The sequence below is a fragment of the Pleurodeles waltl genome, chromosome 5 (genome assembly GCF_031143425.1).
Source record: "Pleurodeles waltl isolate 20211129_DDA chromosome 5, aPleWal1.hap1.20221129, whole genome shotgun sequence".
In the NCBI taxonomy this organism is placed as follows: Eukaryota; Metazoa; Chordata; class Amphibia; order Caudata; family Salamandridae; genus Pleurodeles; species Pleurodeles waltl.
This window is the reverse complement of record NC_090444.1, coordinates 273,583,993-273,601,239: the sequence shown is the minus strand read 5'-3', so window position 1 is coordinate 273,601,239 and position 17,247 is coordinate 273,583,993. Positions and strand designations below refer to the sequence as shown.

Below are 17,247 nucleotides of genomic sequence, written 5' to 3'. Positions count from 1 at the left end.
GGGGTTTCTGCAGGAAGAACAAACACCAGCAATGCAACAACAGTGGATTTCCGGACCTGAGTACCTGTAAGATAAGGGGACCAAGTCCAATAGTCGCGACAGTGTCGAGAGTGGGCAGGAGCCCAGGAAATGCCAGCTGAGGGTGCAAGGAAGCTGCCACTGGTTGGAAGAAGCTTGGAGTTCTGCAAGAAAGAAGAGGACTATGAACTTCTCCTTTGGAAGACTGATGTCCCACGTCGCGATGAAGCTTGCAGAGGTGTTCCCACACAGAAAGAATGCAAACAAGCCTTGCTAGCTGCAAGGGTCACAGTAGAGGTTTTTGGGTGCTGCTGTGGCCCAGGAGGGACCAGGATGTCGCCACTTAGAGGAGGAGACAGAGGGGGCGCACAGCAACTCAGGGAGCCCTCACAGAAGCAGGCAGTGCCTGCAGAAGTACCTGAACAGGCACTTGGGAGAAGTGTGAACCGGAGTCCATGCGAAGTCACAAAAAGGAGTCCCACGACGCCGGAGGACAACTCAGAAGGTTGTGCACTGCAGGGTAGAGTGTTGGGGACCCAGGCTTGGCTGTGCATGAAGGAAATCCTGGAAGAGTGCACAGGAGCGGGAGCAGCTGCAAATCACGCGATACCCAGCAATGCAGTCTAGCGTGGGAAGGCAAGGACTTACCTCCACCAAACTTGGACTGAAGAGTCACTGGACTCAGGGAGTCACTTGAACAGAGTTGCTGAGTTCCAGGGACCACGCTCGTTGTGCTGAGAGGGGACTCAGAGGACCAGTGATGCAGTCTTTTGGTGCCTGCGGTTGCAGGGGGAAGATTCCATCGACCCACTGGAGATTTCTTTAGAGCTCCTGGTGCAGAGAGGAGGCAGGCTACCCCCAGAGCATGCACCACCTGGAAACAGTTGAGAAAGCCGGCAGTATGAGGCGACACAAGGTTGCTAGTAGTCATCTTGTGACTTTGTTGCTGTTTTGCAGGCGTCCTGAGCAGTCAGCGGTCGATCGTTTGGTAGAAGGTGAGGAGGGAGATGCAGAGGAACTCTGATGAGCTCTTGCATTCGTTATCTAAAGAATTCCCCAAAGCAGAGACCCTAAACAGCCAGAAAAGGAGGTTTGGCTACCAAGGAAGGAGGATTGGCTACCAAGAGAGGTAAGAGCCTATCAGAAGGAGCCCCCGACGTCACCTGCTGGCACTGGCCACTCAGATCAGTCCAGTGTGCCACAAACACCTCTGTTTCCAAGATGGCAGAGGTCTGGGACACACTGGAGGAGCTCTGGGCACCTCCCCTGGGAGGTGCAGGTCAGGGTAGTGGTCACTCCCCTTTCCTTTGTCCAGTTGCGCGCCAGAGCAGGGCTGGGGGATTCCTAAATCGGTGTAGACTGGCTTATGCAGAGATGGGCACCATTTGTGCCCATCAAAGCATTTCCAGAGGCTGGGGGAGGCTACTTCTCCCCAGCCCTGACACCTATTTCCAAAGGGAGAGGGTGTTACACCCTCTCTCAGAGGAAATCCTTTGTTATGCCTTACTGGGCCAGGGCTGCCTGGACCCCAGGAGGGCGGAAACCTGACCAAGGGGTTGGCAGCAGCAGCAGCTGCAGTGCAGACCCCGGAAAGGCAGTTTGGCAGTACCCGGGTTCTGTGCTAGAGACCCAGGGGATCATGGAATTGTCCCCCCCCCAATGCCAGAATGGCCATGTTCGGAGTTACCATTGTGACACTATACATAGGTAGTGACCTATGTATAGTGCACGTGTGTAATGCTGTCCCCGCACTCACAAAGTCCATGGAATTTGCCCTGAATTATGTGGGGGCACCTTGGCTAGTGCCAGGGTGCCCACACACTAAGTAACTTTGCACCCAACCTTCACCAGGTAAAGGTTAGACATATAGGTGACTTATAAGTTACTTAAGTGCAGTGGTAAATGGCTGTGAAGTAACGTGGACATTATTTCACTCAGGCTGCACTGGCAGGGCTGTGTAAGAATTGTCAGAGCTCCCTATGGGTGGCAAAAGAAATGCTGCAGCCCATAGGGATCTCCTGGAACCCCAATACCCTGGGTACCTTAGTACCATATACTAGGGAATGATATGGGTGTACCAGTATGACAATGTGAATTGGTAAATTTAGCCACTAGCCTGTTAGTGACAAATTTGGAAAGCAGAGAGAGCATAACCGCTGAGGTTCTGGTTAGCAGAGCCTCAGTGAGACAGTTAGGCATCACACAGGGAACACATACAGGGCACATACTTATGTGCACTGGGGCCCCGCCTGGCACAGTCCCAGTGACACACAGACTAAAACAACATATATACAGTGAAATATGGGGGTAACATGCCAGGCAAGATGGTACTTTCCTACAATGATAAATCCTCTTTACTGCTAAAGTCAGATTTAACATTACTATTTTAGAAATGCCACTTTTAGAAAGTGGGCATTTCTCTGCTTTTATTGCCCTGTGTGCCTTGCAGTCTTTCTCCAATACATGTCTAGGCTAGGTGACAGCTGCACCTTGTGCATTTCCTCTAGATAGCCACAAACACAGGAAGGATGGGTGTGACAAAGAACTCCTCTGCATTCATCTGCATTCTGTTGGACCTTGCTAGGCAGGAAGGGTGGAGGGGAGCTGACACACTTCAATAGGGAAGTACCTGTCCCCATACAAAGGACTGGTTGTGTGGATCCAGGGTTAGAAAGAAAAGATCTCTGTGCACTCCAGAGACCCTTCTTTGAAATCATTCCTACTTCAAGGGCATATATGGACTTAAGAACTGGGTCTCTGACCCCACCAAATCAGTACACTCCTGGGTAGAACTCTGCTGGAGTAAAGACTGCTGTGCTGTAAGGATTGCCACTTTGCCTGGCCTAACTGCTCTAAAGAACTGTTTCTCTGCTTTTCTGAGCTGCCCTGCTGCCTGCTGATCTCTTTCCTGCTGAGGATAAGGACCGAACCCATCTCACTTGAACACATAGTGAGGTTATGGGGTTGCTGGCTTGCCCCCTGTGCTCCTGCAGTCTCAGGAATATCAAAGACTGCCTGCAACTTTCCTGGTGCTGCTGGACTCTGCCATCTGTCAGAACAGATGCATCACCACATTGATGCCTCTGCAGAAGCTGTTCAGCGACAGGGGATCCACAGCCAGTGCGGACAGATGACAACAATCTGTGCAGCTCAATGACAAAGCATTCAATTCCTCTCTACGGACCTCGACACTAATGCAGGATATTACTGCATGGAAATTAGTACTGCATCTCCTTCGCATTTTCTTCTCAACGTTGATGCTTGCTCCATACAAGGTATTTCTTCAGTGGACCCTTCAGGGGTTCTGCAGCTAGTCTACCCTCCATCGCAGCCGACCTGATGGATTTGCACCGGTCCCTCGCGACTTCATGTAATCTTTTGATCGCTAGTGACTTCTAAGCACTTGTTTTGTGTAATCTTTAAAATTTTGTATCTCAACTTTCACTGATTGAATTTTTTTGTGCTATTCTTATTTTACTCAGATAAATATTCTCTATTTTTCTAAACATGTATGGAGCCATTGTGTGGTGTTTGCATTGGGTTACTGAGTGTGTTGCACAAATACTTTACACATTGCCTACCTGGTCTGTGCCAAGCTACAAGACGATGAGAACAGGTTAATTTTAAGTGTGTATCTGACTTACCCTGACTAGGATTATGGTCCCTACTTGGACAGGGTGCATACCTCTGCCAAATAGAGACCCAATTTCGAAACCATTTCACACCCCTCGACCAATCATATGTCTCATTTGTTTCATTTATCATACTCTTGACTTTATCCACAACCATTAAAATAAACTGGGAATACTATTCTGTTAGTACCACAAATGAGAGCAGCTGATTTTTATTTTTGCGCTGATTCAGAATCCTCAGTTGCCTTAACTAATAGTAATGTGCAAGATTCCACTGTTATTTAATCTGTGACAAAGTTAATCAACTTCAGTAACCCAAATTTAGAATTTTTCTCATGTAATATTATGCATTCAAATCTTCAAACTCTTCCCAAAGGTGCTATGTTGTTCATTCACGTTGGTGCCAAAATCCAAGATGTCATCCTGAAAGCATATTACATTGGTGATTTCTGTGAACAATAGATGCACAAGAGACCCTGCAGCAAGCTCAAAGGACTTACATGTATATATGTAAGCATTTGTCAGGAATAAGCAAGGTTTCCTGAGCCAGGGACATTTTGTGGGAAGAAGATGCAATAAAAGCATAGAAGCTGCACTACTATCTCTGTATGACCTTGACGGACCGGCCAATGACAGCTGGGATGCAAAGGCTGCTAGCAATGAAGGTCAAGAAGGTGCAGGTTTCAGGTCATGAGCGGCAGCAGTGTTTTATAGACAGTAAACTTTACTTGGGAAGTTGGCTGGCAATTGTTGTGCTCTACTTTTTCCGCCTCCATTGTTATAGACTGTTCACCTTATTACTCATCTTTCACTTTTTTGTTTTGCTCCTTCTTTCATTTCGCTTGGTTTCCTCAGTTTTTGCTTGACTTTTGATTTGCTTATGAAATATTGGCTTGGTTTGCTGTGTTTGTCCCTTGCTTCCTCTCACCTTTTTTCAAGTATTGCTTTCAACCTGGAGTTCTTCCTTTCCAATAACACATTCTTCCACATTGACCTAGGTTCATTAAAGTCTGCATTCTAAAGCCAGTAAGTGTAAGACCATAAAACACCTTTATTATTGCATTGTTTCTGAACAATAGTAAATGTTTGGGCGTTTCTTGCATTTATAGTAAACGCTTGACACTAGCCTGTAGGAACATTGTTGGGGAAGAGACGTACACCAATGAGATAGTGGCGCCCTTGCGAGCTCTTCTCTCATTTCCATTACCCATTTCCTACAGTGTTTAGACCTGCTATCCGTTCTACACACGTACGGGCAGTGGTACGACTGGGGGAGTAGGGCGGACTCTCATCGGACTCTGCTGTTCAAATCCTGCCTTCTAACAGGACCCTCAGGAGTCACAAAAGGGTCGAAAGTCTAGATTCAAGGTTTAAGAATATCCGGTGATAGGCTTAGGACCAGAGGCCCTGCGGTGGGTGGGGCAAACTCCAGGGGGCTCTCTTAGCAAAAGTGGTAGGTGGTGGGGCAGGCAGGAGGGCCTTCTCTATTTACTTTGCAGGGGAGCAAAACGTCATTATGCCACTGCTACCGACAGGTCTAAAGAAGGCAACGCTCCCATTCCCGCGAGTGTCGTCAGAATTGCACTAATGTAAGGCAGGGGGTGCCTGTCTTTCACAGTCTGTTCATTATGTCTATGAATACATCATTCCACTAAAATGAATTACTTAAAAACGATGTCTTAATGGTTTAAGTTTTCCTTTTTCATTAGGTTTCATATTTAAGGTAACATTTAGTATCCCCTTACCACTAACTACATTTGCTTTTAAAATAAAGTGGGTACCTCACCCTCCCTCGCGCCAAAGTTTTGTGACTGTCAGCAAGAGAGGACTAGTAGGAAGCATCGGCCGTGATCATATTTAAAGCAAGTCCTGGATCAAACGTGATACTTGGCTTTTAGATGTTTTTGTTTTTCGAGTCAGCAATGTATTCCTGGTTTAATTTTCAAGTGTCTTTGGAGATTACTTCATAATTATAGTTACCTGATCAGCGTTCCTGATTTTTACTCTAAGGCCTCTGATTTCGTTTCAGCTTGTCTTGTTCAAGGCACGAAAACATTCTGTTTATTTATTCAATGAAAACGTCATCTGCAACAAAGAAATGAAAGGCCACAAGGTCATTTTACTTTATTTAGCAAGATGATGAAATGTGTGCATTCATGAAGACAAGGATGTTTTTCTTTTTACAGTAGCAAATTGTGGGGCATATTTAAGAGCCCCGAGCATCACTTTAGCGCCGCCATAGCATCATTTTTTTTTACACTAAGGAGATGTTAAAGTGGCCTTTCTACTGCGCCTTATTGACAAAGTGGTGCAATGCAAGCATTACGCCACTTTGTAACCCCTTGTGCCACATTATGCCTGCGCCAGGTATAATGTATGTAAGAGGGCGTTTTGGCACTATCAGGCTCGCAAAAATGGCGCAGTGAAATTTAAAAGATTTCACTGTTCCATTTTTGGCATCATTTTTAATGCCTGCTCTGAGCAGGCATTAAAATTATGCTCCCATAGTAACCTATGGACCTCCTTGCACTTTTCTGCACCAGCAGAAAAATGTTGCTAGTGTAGCAAAGCGCCACAATAGCGTCAAAAGTGCTGATGCTATTGTGCTAATGACCAACATGGTGCACCATATTATAAATAAGTGTTGTTAGGTGCCGGTGGGGGAGGGGCACAAGAAAAGTACTGCATCATAGGTGATGCGCCACTTTTTCTCAAATATGGGCCTAAATGTTTTGGTGGATGCAACAGTAACAGAGGAAATATTTAATTTTGGATACAAGGAAGTGTGCAATGTGAGAAACACTAGGGCATATTTATGATGCCCCTTACGCCACCTTGCACCACATTTTCATATTTTTTTTTACACAAATGTGACATTAAGATGGAACTTCCCATGCGCCATATTTACAAAGTGGCACAACGCAAGCATTGCGCCACTTTGTAAACCCTTGTGCCACATTATGCCTGCACCAGGCATAATGTATGCAAGGGGGGGGGTGGCCTTCCGATATTGGGAGGCCCAGAAAAATGGCAAATAGAAATTTACTAGATTTCACTGCACCACATTTAGCGTCATTATTAAAGCCTGCTTAAGGCAGGCGTTAAGATGATTCTCCCATTAAAAACAATGGGCCTCCATGTGCTTTGTTGCATTAGCGCCATTATTTGTGGTGATAATCCAGCAACGCGCAACATTATCTACATAAATTATGACGCTAATGTGGACAGGACTGCCATGATGCGCCGCATTGTAAATATGGCGCACACACGGTGTTGTTAGGCGGTCACAATGGGACGCTAGAAAATCGCCACTTTTCCATAAAAAAGTCCACTCTGTGAAACTTTTGTGGGACAAAAAAAGAAATTTAATGTCTCAAGTTTACTACGTGAAAATACCTTCTCGACGATTTTACTAATTAGCTGCAGGTAGATATGTTTTTTTAATTCTCTAATGAGAAATATTATGTTTTTCTATCTTAAATTGGGTTTGTAATCAAGTGTTTGTGTTTAGTTATGTGAAAGCGATGACAATTCACTGAGTTAACTTTACAATGAAGTGCTGCAAGTTAAAAAATAAACAAATATACTTTTGGGGTCCACACTCTTCCTCTAACTTAAATCTCGCAATGCAGATTAGTGATTTTTTTTCACTTTCGGAGATCTGGAAACTTGACACTGTCCCGCCAAATCTCTGCAATTATGTCACACAAATCAACAGAAAGTCGGAAACTAAGATTTTTGTTTCTAGAATAATGGAAGCTAGCCATTCATATGCTTCAATGCATTCAATAACGTCCTCTTTGCACAACTTAACAACTTCCTCCCTTAATTGGTCTTGCATTAGTAAGGGCACAATCCTGACTGTGTGTGCTTTGAGTGTTGCACCATTTCAAAATCATCTTGTGAGTTAAACCTTTAAGAACACCGCCATACTTTTGAAAGTTTCTGGATTCAATCTATGTTGACATTGTTGTCACCTATGGCTATATTCTTTTTCTTTTTGTGAATTTTAATAATCGAGTTTTATTGCTTGTGTAATCGTTTTAATTAACTCCACGCTGTTAAATAAATACTAGTACTACTACTATGACCATATTCAGTCTCAAAACTTGCTTCCAGGAGTCCAGGTCATGTTTCAAGAATGGATCACATTACTAAAGCAAACTCATCAGCCAACAGACACCACTGGCAGCACACACGTTTTACATTAATTTTACACCTGAATTTTAGTACAGCTTCAAACTAATCCACCATGTCCATGTATGTCCTGCCATATGCAGGTAGTGTAAAATCAGTTGGTATTAATTCTAATTCGCCAACTGTGGGTAAAATACTCTCAGGAATTGGCAAATATCTAGTGTATATCATTTCCCTCCATTTTATAGTGTGGTGTGGATGACATGCTGTTTTCTTCTATTATAATATTCGCATTTCCTATAAGCCCCTCTCCTCCTGTAATATCTTATCTGTCCTTGACCATACAGCCATAATGTTTTATTTTTGCGCCTCCTACAAAGTTGAGCAAATGTCTGTAGCCAAATGCCCTTTCAATTTACATCTAAAGCTCATACAGATTGGTCCCTTTTAGTACAGTATTACTATTCATCGTTTATTCTTGACAGCAAGTTAATTTAGCTTGCGTCCTTCCCAATTTCTGCTGTTGCTTCCAAAGACATCTTTTTAAAGCCCTGAGATGTACTTTCTGCTCTCTGTGCAATCTCAACTGCACTCTGTGGCATTAATTGTCAGCATTTAACAGTTTTTCTTTAAATGTTTGATGGTAGACTTTTTGTACCAATTGGTCCATCATCATCATACGATGACTGATGTTATAATTGCACATGGATACAAGTGTCCTCGGTGCAGCCACATCATTTTCTCCTGGTTCTACAGGGAGCCGTGCTCTACATATGAACCTAAACTTTTCTACAAATTAATTTATTTTTTTCTTGTTACTATCCACCTTCAACAAATATGCAGCTCTGACACGAAGTCCAAGTAGGAGCTGACACATTTAAACCAGGTCTTAAAGTGAAGCATGCAGATGAGACATGCATGGTGCACAGATTTGGCACTGACAGTAACGCACTAATCAGGCAGTATTACTCGAAGTCTGATTAAATCCTCTCACGGTGCTAGAAGAGTGTCAGCAGATAACAGGAAGTGCAAGAATCTGCTTCGAGGCATATGGGAAATACTCTGTAAAACACACAGGAAACTGTGTGAGCCTGCATGAGAACTGAACGCAGGAACATAGGAAGGGTTCTCAATTCATGTTCCTGTGGTGTTCTCCGCCCCAGAATGGTCTAGTCGCCCGTGAAGAATGTTTGGGAGAGAAAATGTAAGAGTTTACTTAAGCTAAACTCAATAAGAAGGGAACCAAAATCCAAGTGATAGTCCTTTCTCCTTTTCCAGGACACATTTAGAAAAACATACTGCTCCATCTCAGGAAGCCATCTTTTAATGGTCGAAATCTATGGAAAAGCAGCTGGGAAGTAAATTGAAAAAAGCAAACAGGACTATTTGTGGCGGTTGTTCTTTATCATTAGCCTACTCTGCAAGGTGACAGTGTCCTGGCTTTAGTTTATACTTCAGTTGTTGTTGGTGTGTCTGATGAGGTACTCCTGAAGGTGCTTATATGATTACTTTAAGTACAGGTTTGCTATAGTTATCTGGATTACTGAGCCTCATTGTTCCATTCAATCTCCTCTGCTTTTTTAAACTTTGTGATCACTACTTATTCTAACAGATTCTCATACAGAGATTGTACTGTATCACAATTATACAGTTTACCTTTGGATTCTGCTCTGATTTGAGGAAAGTGTAAGCTTCATACTTGCACTAATTTGGTGCTTAGTGTTGGCAATATCACCAAAGCCCTTAGCAACTTTGTACAGCAAATCATCAGGATCCTCCAACCACAATTCCAAAATCATCCTAAAACCTTGGATAATTTATTAATTCTTGTAAGTGCTGAGAAAGGTTTAATAAATCTGACCGAAAACAAGAGTTAATTAATAGGGGTTTATGTGTCATATTATTCACCAATGGATAATTTGTAAACTATAGAAATCCACAATGCAACAAAGCACTTCATCTGGTTGTAGGAGAGGTGGCTTTTGCCCCACCTAGAGGCAAACATCTGCTCGGTAGTTGCATGAGGAAACAGTAAGGACCTCAGCCCCTCCAGAGGGAGACCTGAGTCAGCAACCACTGCCCAAGGGGCCTGGATAAGAGGGCTTAAAGATGCTCTGGAAAAGGGGGAGGAGGTTTGTAGATTGCAGCCAGACCCTCATACAGGTTTGAGTGAGCCAGAGAGTATACATCAGACAGCAGCTAGGCTCGACTGCTGGAGGAAATGATGTAAAGTGCAACTGCCTCGATAACATGACATAAAGTGAAGCTGAGGTTTTTGCATACTTTTGAATGTTTTCTTTTAATTTGTTCCCTTAATATATTGTGCTCTTCAAACTATTTTGAATCTTTCGATCTAAAGCTCTTAAACTGCTGGGGGAGGTTGATTCTCCAAAATCATCAAGGAGAAAAATGGACTTCAGACTGGACTATTCTGCCACATAGACAGGAAAAGCAGTAGCTCTGGGCTCAGACACTGCTCTGAGCGGGATATGTGGAGGGTGAATGTGACACAAATGTGTTAATAAATGAGGGATCGGTTGCCTAGCATGAGTCATAAATGACAGCAATGCCATGGAGGATTCAAAGCTGTCTTCCCCTAACTTTTTCCACTCCTTAAAGTGCTACACCATCTGACTTAGTCTCAGCCACTAAAACCTACTCCAGCACAGACATGTGCCATAAGTCAGATGCACATTGAGGGGAAGAGAATAGAAGGAAGGTGCACTTCTGTGAGAAGTATATTTGTGAGTGGAAGAAAACTGAAAAACTCTGGCCAATATTACTCATAAAACTACATGCAACCCTCCTTCAACTTCCAACCAGCTGTTAGTGCCCATAGCCAATAATCTATAAGTGGACATCCTAAAATGCTGGAAAGGATGGGAACCCCTCAGAATCCCTGAATGTTGTTCCACGCAAAGCTTTATACTGGAAAATTAATAAAATATTGGTCTCAAAATCCACCCCTCAATACAGTGATGATGTCTACTGGATTTAGAGGCATAGTTACAATAAAGTGGTGCAGTGCTGTGCCACAATTGGCAGTGCCATGCTGCGTCACTTTAGGAACACAGGGTTATGCTGTGTTAACAAGAAGACGGCGCACCCCTATGTTTCCCCCTCCACGGCACTAAATTTGCTGCAGCGTGCGGACACAGCCACCCTTGCGCCATGGTGCAAGGATGGCTGCATTGCAGGCGAGATTGTTTTTTGTGCAGGAAGGAACACCTTTCTGCACAAAAATCATCTTCAATAGAGATTTGCTCTTTCTATGCGTGCTGCAGATTGCAGCACGCATAGAAAGAGCAAAAAACGAGGAGAAATGAAAGCATTTCTCCTTGTTCCGCCATACTAATACCACCCCTCAGGTGGCATTAGATTTTGGCGCTGCCTCGGATTTCTGAAATCTTGTAAATCTGGGCCAGCGTCAAAACTCCCACAGCAACACCCATTGCATGTCTCTTCCATGCACAGTGCTGCCTATTAAGGGGCTTAACGCCACCTTGTAAATACGGTGGAGTGCACAGCGCCACTGGAGTGTCACAAAACGGCTTGTAAATATGCCCATAAGTCTTTTGCCACTTCCTGCCTGCTTTTTGGTTTTTCCCTGGAGGTGATTTTTAATTTCAATCAATTGTTTCAATTGCGTAGGTAGTGCTAACTACTTTGTAAATGTATTGCATTGATTTTTCACTTTCTTCCAAAAGCATTGTGGCTGAACTTGAATGAAACCATTTGAAATCTTTGAATATAGGCGTGAACAATAACGAATTATATTCTTTATGTATCCCCTACGATTCGGCAATAATGCTATCAGATCATTAAAATGGAAAACTTGAAAACAATGTAATGGTGCTGCCTTACAGTAATCCCTAATGCTCAGTCATGTCTCTTTCTTTATGCTGATCAACTTGACACAATAATTTAAGTCAAGTTCAAATGTATTGCCAATTTATTAAAACCATACAATAGTAAAACATAAATTACAATTCAGAGAATTAGATAAAAAAGGAAAACACAAGATAAATCAGTACTTTGTTGCCTTACATAGCATCTTTCACATTGGTGTCGCCATGGACTACAAAAAATGTAGCAACAGTATGTAATATATAAAATACTTAACAAATAAAGACAAAAATGAGATTCGACACATGTAAAAACAAGACACATTCCATTAACAGATTGTTGACTAATTGAAACTACTGAGACATTGCATGGCAGTATACATACATGTTACCCTCTATCCGGTAATTTTAAATTCATCTCAGTAAAAGCATATCTCGTGATATCTTAAGCATGGCAGCAATGGTTTGCTATAAAAAAAAAGCCTAAGCTGTTTGATACGTTCCTCAAGTGGTGGAGGGAGGGGGACTGTACATAGAACATGGATTGGTGACCCAGGTGACCTACCACATAGATGGGAATATTTCATACACCCACTGTAAAATTGCCATGACGGTCTAAATGTCATGGAAATGCTAAAAAATGCATGCAGAGAATCAGTCAAGTTGCCTTGTACATGTGAAAATATAATTAGTTTGCTAATCTTTTCTCCCGCCCAAAAAAACACTACCGGAAATGTAATTTCAGTATTTCCTTTTGCTTAAAGACACATTATTATATAAATATTTGAAAACACGTGGCATTATAAATCAATGAAATCAGATTGACATGCAGCTCTATTTCATGGTAACAGCAGAAGAGTATGTTATACACCTGTCAGATGGTCTGACTACTATATAGAAATCTGAATATCACCAGAACACCTGAATCTTAAAGTGGAATAAACTACGCTACTGACACCCCCTTTTGCAAGATGCTGAAGATGCTTTTGTAGATGAATTACTGCTAGAAATAGTCCAGTCATAGCGGAGAGAATCACATTTCTAAATAGTGGGAGGGAATAAAGGCCACTGTCTTGATGTGAGTTAGGAATGAGCTTTAACAAGGCCTCAAAAATTCCTGATGCAAAGGTACAACAGTATCTATTATGACTCCCTGGCTCACTGTCGGTAGCTTGGCACAAGCCTCAGATCGTTCCTCACAGAACATGTATATGGTAAAAGTGCAATAAAAAGCCAAAAGAGCGGTGTAGTTAGCAAAATAAAAACGTAGAACATCCAATCAAGGTCAGTTAAAATAACAACAATATTGAAAGTAAAATGTCACATGACTAGAGGCAATTGGATAAAGGGACCGAAAGTTAAGAAGAAAGTAATTTCTTGAAAAAGATATTCAGTGTTGTCCTGGAGGGATGAAAATGAAAATATGTGCATATCTTCGAACTGTTGCTTTTTCCAAAGTCCATATATTGCCACAATTCTGGAAGCTTTGGTGCCTTGAATTCCTAGAAACCTCGAACTCCAGGCTTCAGTTTCTTCCAGTTGCAGGAGGATCTCAAACTGGTCGTCGAGTTTCTTCGCAGCAGGCAAAAGCTTCCTTTCACTTCCTGACTTTCTGCACCCTCCAGCCTTGTGCGGTATACAACTGATTTTAGGCATATCACCTCATCGGAGCACTCACGTGGCCAAATGTCTTTAGAAATGTTGGCTCTGAGTTACCTGTTCTGCATATGAAGGTGTCACAGAGGTATGTAGAAACCCACATTTCCTACTGGGCAGTCTCCTCAAAGATCCCCTTCCTTTTCCTTGCTATTGTGTCCCTAGTTCTTTGAAGACCACTTTTTAATTGTTAGACATTACATCTCAATGAACTTTTATGAAGAAGAGAGAAGCTCCTGCACCATCGCTGCTGGGAAACATGAAATTGTAAAAACGACATAATACATTTTACAGTGTAAGGGAGAAGGCTATTTTCCTCACATACCTTGAGTCTGTACTCTGTATCCAGTACACTGACAGTTGCCTCATAATAAACATATCACAATTTGGTAGATAAAATGACTTTGCTTTTCAAGAGAGCAGATACAGCTAGACTAATTCGGGAGGATGTTGTCTCTGCATAGGTCAGAATACCAGCTATCCATCCCAGACAAATCTGGGCATCACAGACAAAACATGGATTTTTTTGACGGATGATCTCAGAGAAGGACAATCCTATGCAACAATATTTACTGAAAACTCTGCAAATATTGTACCTAGTTGTTGCAGAACGGAGAAGTTTGTATTTAAGTCTTCGGGGCTCCATTTGTGTCCCACTGCCAATATCTGAAAGTAATTTCCTTTATGATATTGTGAGTGTTGGTGTTCATACATATCGCTCATTTGGCACCCAATGAGACACATTTGAATGGTGTTCTAGCCACTATTTCATTTTTTGCTTAAGTGACTACTGAAAATATTTAAAAGCAGCATACTCACAAGGCTTAGGATGATACCCGCTAAGTCCTAATGCGTCCAGTTCAGTGACCTCTTATGTTTCATCTTTCGGTGGAAGTAATAGCCTACTAAATGCCTACTAAATGTTACAGTGGTATAGTTGGTAAGTGTGTATGGGATGGCATTGTGACCTTCTCGATCTGTGACCTCCCGGCTCCACCCTCCTAGTCCATCAGCACTGCTGCATTTACACCCAGCACTACACTGTTGCAAAGACAAAAGAAGTTAACATGTTATGTGTTCAACTATTTTATTGGCTGTTGGCCAGACCTTTACAGAAAAGTCTTCCATTTCGGCTTGGCACCAGGTCATATCCTATGGCATTGCATGGCCACGGGGCATTATGCCATGGGGCAATGCAATGGCATTGGAATTAGCACTGGTGCAGAGCCTGGGCTGGTTGTGAGTTGGGATTTCTGTGTGTCTTTTCTCCTGACTGATGTGCAGGCTTCTGCCTTAGACTCCTGAAGTGGACTTCCTATGGGGTGGTTCTCACATCCCGAATGTGGCCCAAGTACAAACCCTTGAGTGTCCTATGTCTGCTTTTAAAATTTAGGGCCTAATACAGAGTTGAGTGGTAACCGAAAATAAACTGGTTTTAGGGGACAGTGTTGAGTCTGACTTAGAATCCATTTTACAATACATATGGCCAAGCAAACTCATAACCATAGATTCTTCTCTTGATTTTGCATTTTCTGAGAAATCTGAATAGCTTCCATTTCTTGCCCTACTTTAAAACGGGGCCCTAGCCCAGACAGTGATATACAGAACGATAATGACAGAATTAAAAACACTGTAGCAACCAACAGCCGGTCAGTGCTGTCATCTCTGTCAGAATTTCCTGACCGATGATTTACTCTGTAGTATATACAAATCGACACATTTGCCACTCTAAACGCACCCTGAATAGATAATTAACTAATGAGTAAGTACCCAAAGGCATCCACCCAATTTAATTCCCAGAGTTGGCTCGATAACTTAAAACTCTTTTGATAAGTCAAAAACCCTTACTGCTCACTACTCTTCCATAAAATCGTAGAGACACACAAAGATTACATCCGAATAGTTATTCTCAGCCTAGAAACACTGACAAGCAGGATTTTGATTGTATTTGGGGTAAAGCAGCTAGTATTCAATGAATATCTATAACTGAAAGTAGGTTCCAACATGTTGTCAAATAAAAACATATTTCTATAAAAGCATTATATTGTCGTGATTGACTCTGATACAAACAGAATTAAACATGACATCATATACATTTCTTGGTGCTTTATTGAGTTAGACTGAACATTTGTATATTACCGACTGCAAAATAACTCATCTATTGATAAGAAGACACTGCAACAGCAATATAAAAAAGCAAATATACTGGGACTCATCTGACATATTTGAGAGTCATAGTGTGTGAATACTTATCTAAAAGCGTTATTAGCAAAATACCTTCCATGAAACCTGGGATATAATAACAAAAACACAAGAAGTACAGTCTAAAAGTCTGCAAAGGAAATAATTTGCATGCAAACAACAGGAGACAAAGGACTATAAAAACAAACAATTGGCCTGCATGCCGATGAAGTCAAAACAGAACAGAATATCAAGAGAACAAATGAGAAACCCCTACGGCCAAATGTGAAAAAAAGGAAAGGCATGCCACAAAACTACAAATGAAGAATCAAACGATGACAAAAGACAAACGACTATAACCAGCATTCACAGGATTAACAGTTTTAGGAAGAATTGCCACATTCGCTAATTCCGGCAAATTGATATTTGGACATCTTTGATCGCATAATATTTTCCAAAGAAAACATAGACTATCTTTAGACTGTTTTAGAACTGCACATTTGACATTCTGTAAGGCAATTGCTAATGGAAAATCAACCTAACCCCATGAAATAATGACAACTTATATTGAAAATGTGTGTACTACCGCTGGCAGTACTGTTTATGTCATAATGGCTATATAATAGCATAAGTGCTGAAACAGTTTCCATAGAAGATTTCAACACCACCTAAACTTTTTATACTTTTTGCTGTGTCAGTGTCTCAGTGATGAATGCATTTAAATACGTTTTCTTCCATTAACCTCACACTCTACTGCAGTGAATCTCGGGTTTCTTTGTAATAACATTATACATTAAACATGCAAAACCAACCTATATTCCAAAAGGTCAAAAGTCCCTGAGATAATGTTTGGTGAAAGTACTTTTGTCAGCATTTAGAACTGTGGTCAGCTAGGTACCTAGGTATAAGGGTACTTCAACATTCTTCTTTATAGATCTCCTCATGATATGGGACTTTTCTATGGGAGCATTGCTGGGCAGCAGTCTTCTAGTTTTCAATATAGATTTAGGCAAGTGATCTTACCGGGACACTTATGGACATTTACCTTTTTGCAGTGCCCAATTTGCATTGAAGTGTTAGTGGGCACTGACCACCCTCCTTCAGTTCTCACTCCTTCGGTTCTCGCATTGGCGCAGTCCACTACCTTTTGTGCTAGCAGCACCCATGGCAAGTAGGCCGGTTTTAGGGAGGGCATGATTCCATATAGGTCCAAGATGGTCAGCTAGCACAGCAGCTCTTCTAAGGAAGGTCCCTGTACATAAACAATAGTCTACAAATATACAAATCATATGGATTGGGCAGCATACAGCATTAATGATTGATGGGAAGTGGCAGAGACGTTCACAAAGTTGGCAGTTCATACCATAAAAAAGTTATTCGCCAATCAGAGCACTACTGTAAAAAGCAAATAACTGAGAGGTCATTAAAAACAGTCTGCGAGGGCTGGAGGCCATAGACTACTGACATAGACTACTGACAATGAATGTTTATTAGGTAAGATGCATTAAAGTGATGAGATGGTTTGGAAAAGTGAGCTTGCTGTTTGTGTTTTATCTACGGCCATTAAAAACACATTTGATGTACTGATTGGTGTATTTTTGGATGGATAAACTTGCTGCTTTCGGAAATTGTTTCACTCATATTGTCTTTTATGCGTTCACTTAGTGCTATTGTCTTTACTATTATAATTAAATGTACAGCATATGTGTTCACCTTGAACATTGACCATAACAAATTATTTTTCTTTTTACCTTGCTATATGAAATAACCATCTTTCA

General features: G+C 41.9%; 1 long non-coding RNA gene across 1 annotated transcript in view; it reads right to left on the bottom strand.

Moving 5' to 3' along the window:
- Positions 1–17,247, bottom strand: part of LOC138295613 (uncharacterized) — a 113,041-nt gene that overhangs the window by 70,821 nt on the left and 24,973 nt on the right. The window contains exon 2 of the long non-coding RNA XR_011203643.1: positions 5,631–5,735. This is a non-coding gene — a long non-coding RNA (uncharacterized lncRNA). The remainder of the gene's footprint in view (positions 1–5,630; positions 5,736–17,247) is intronic.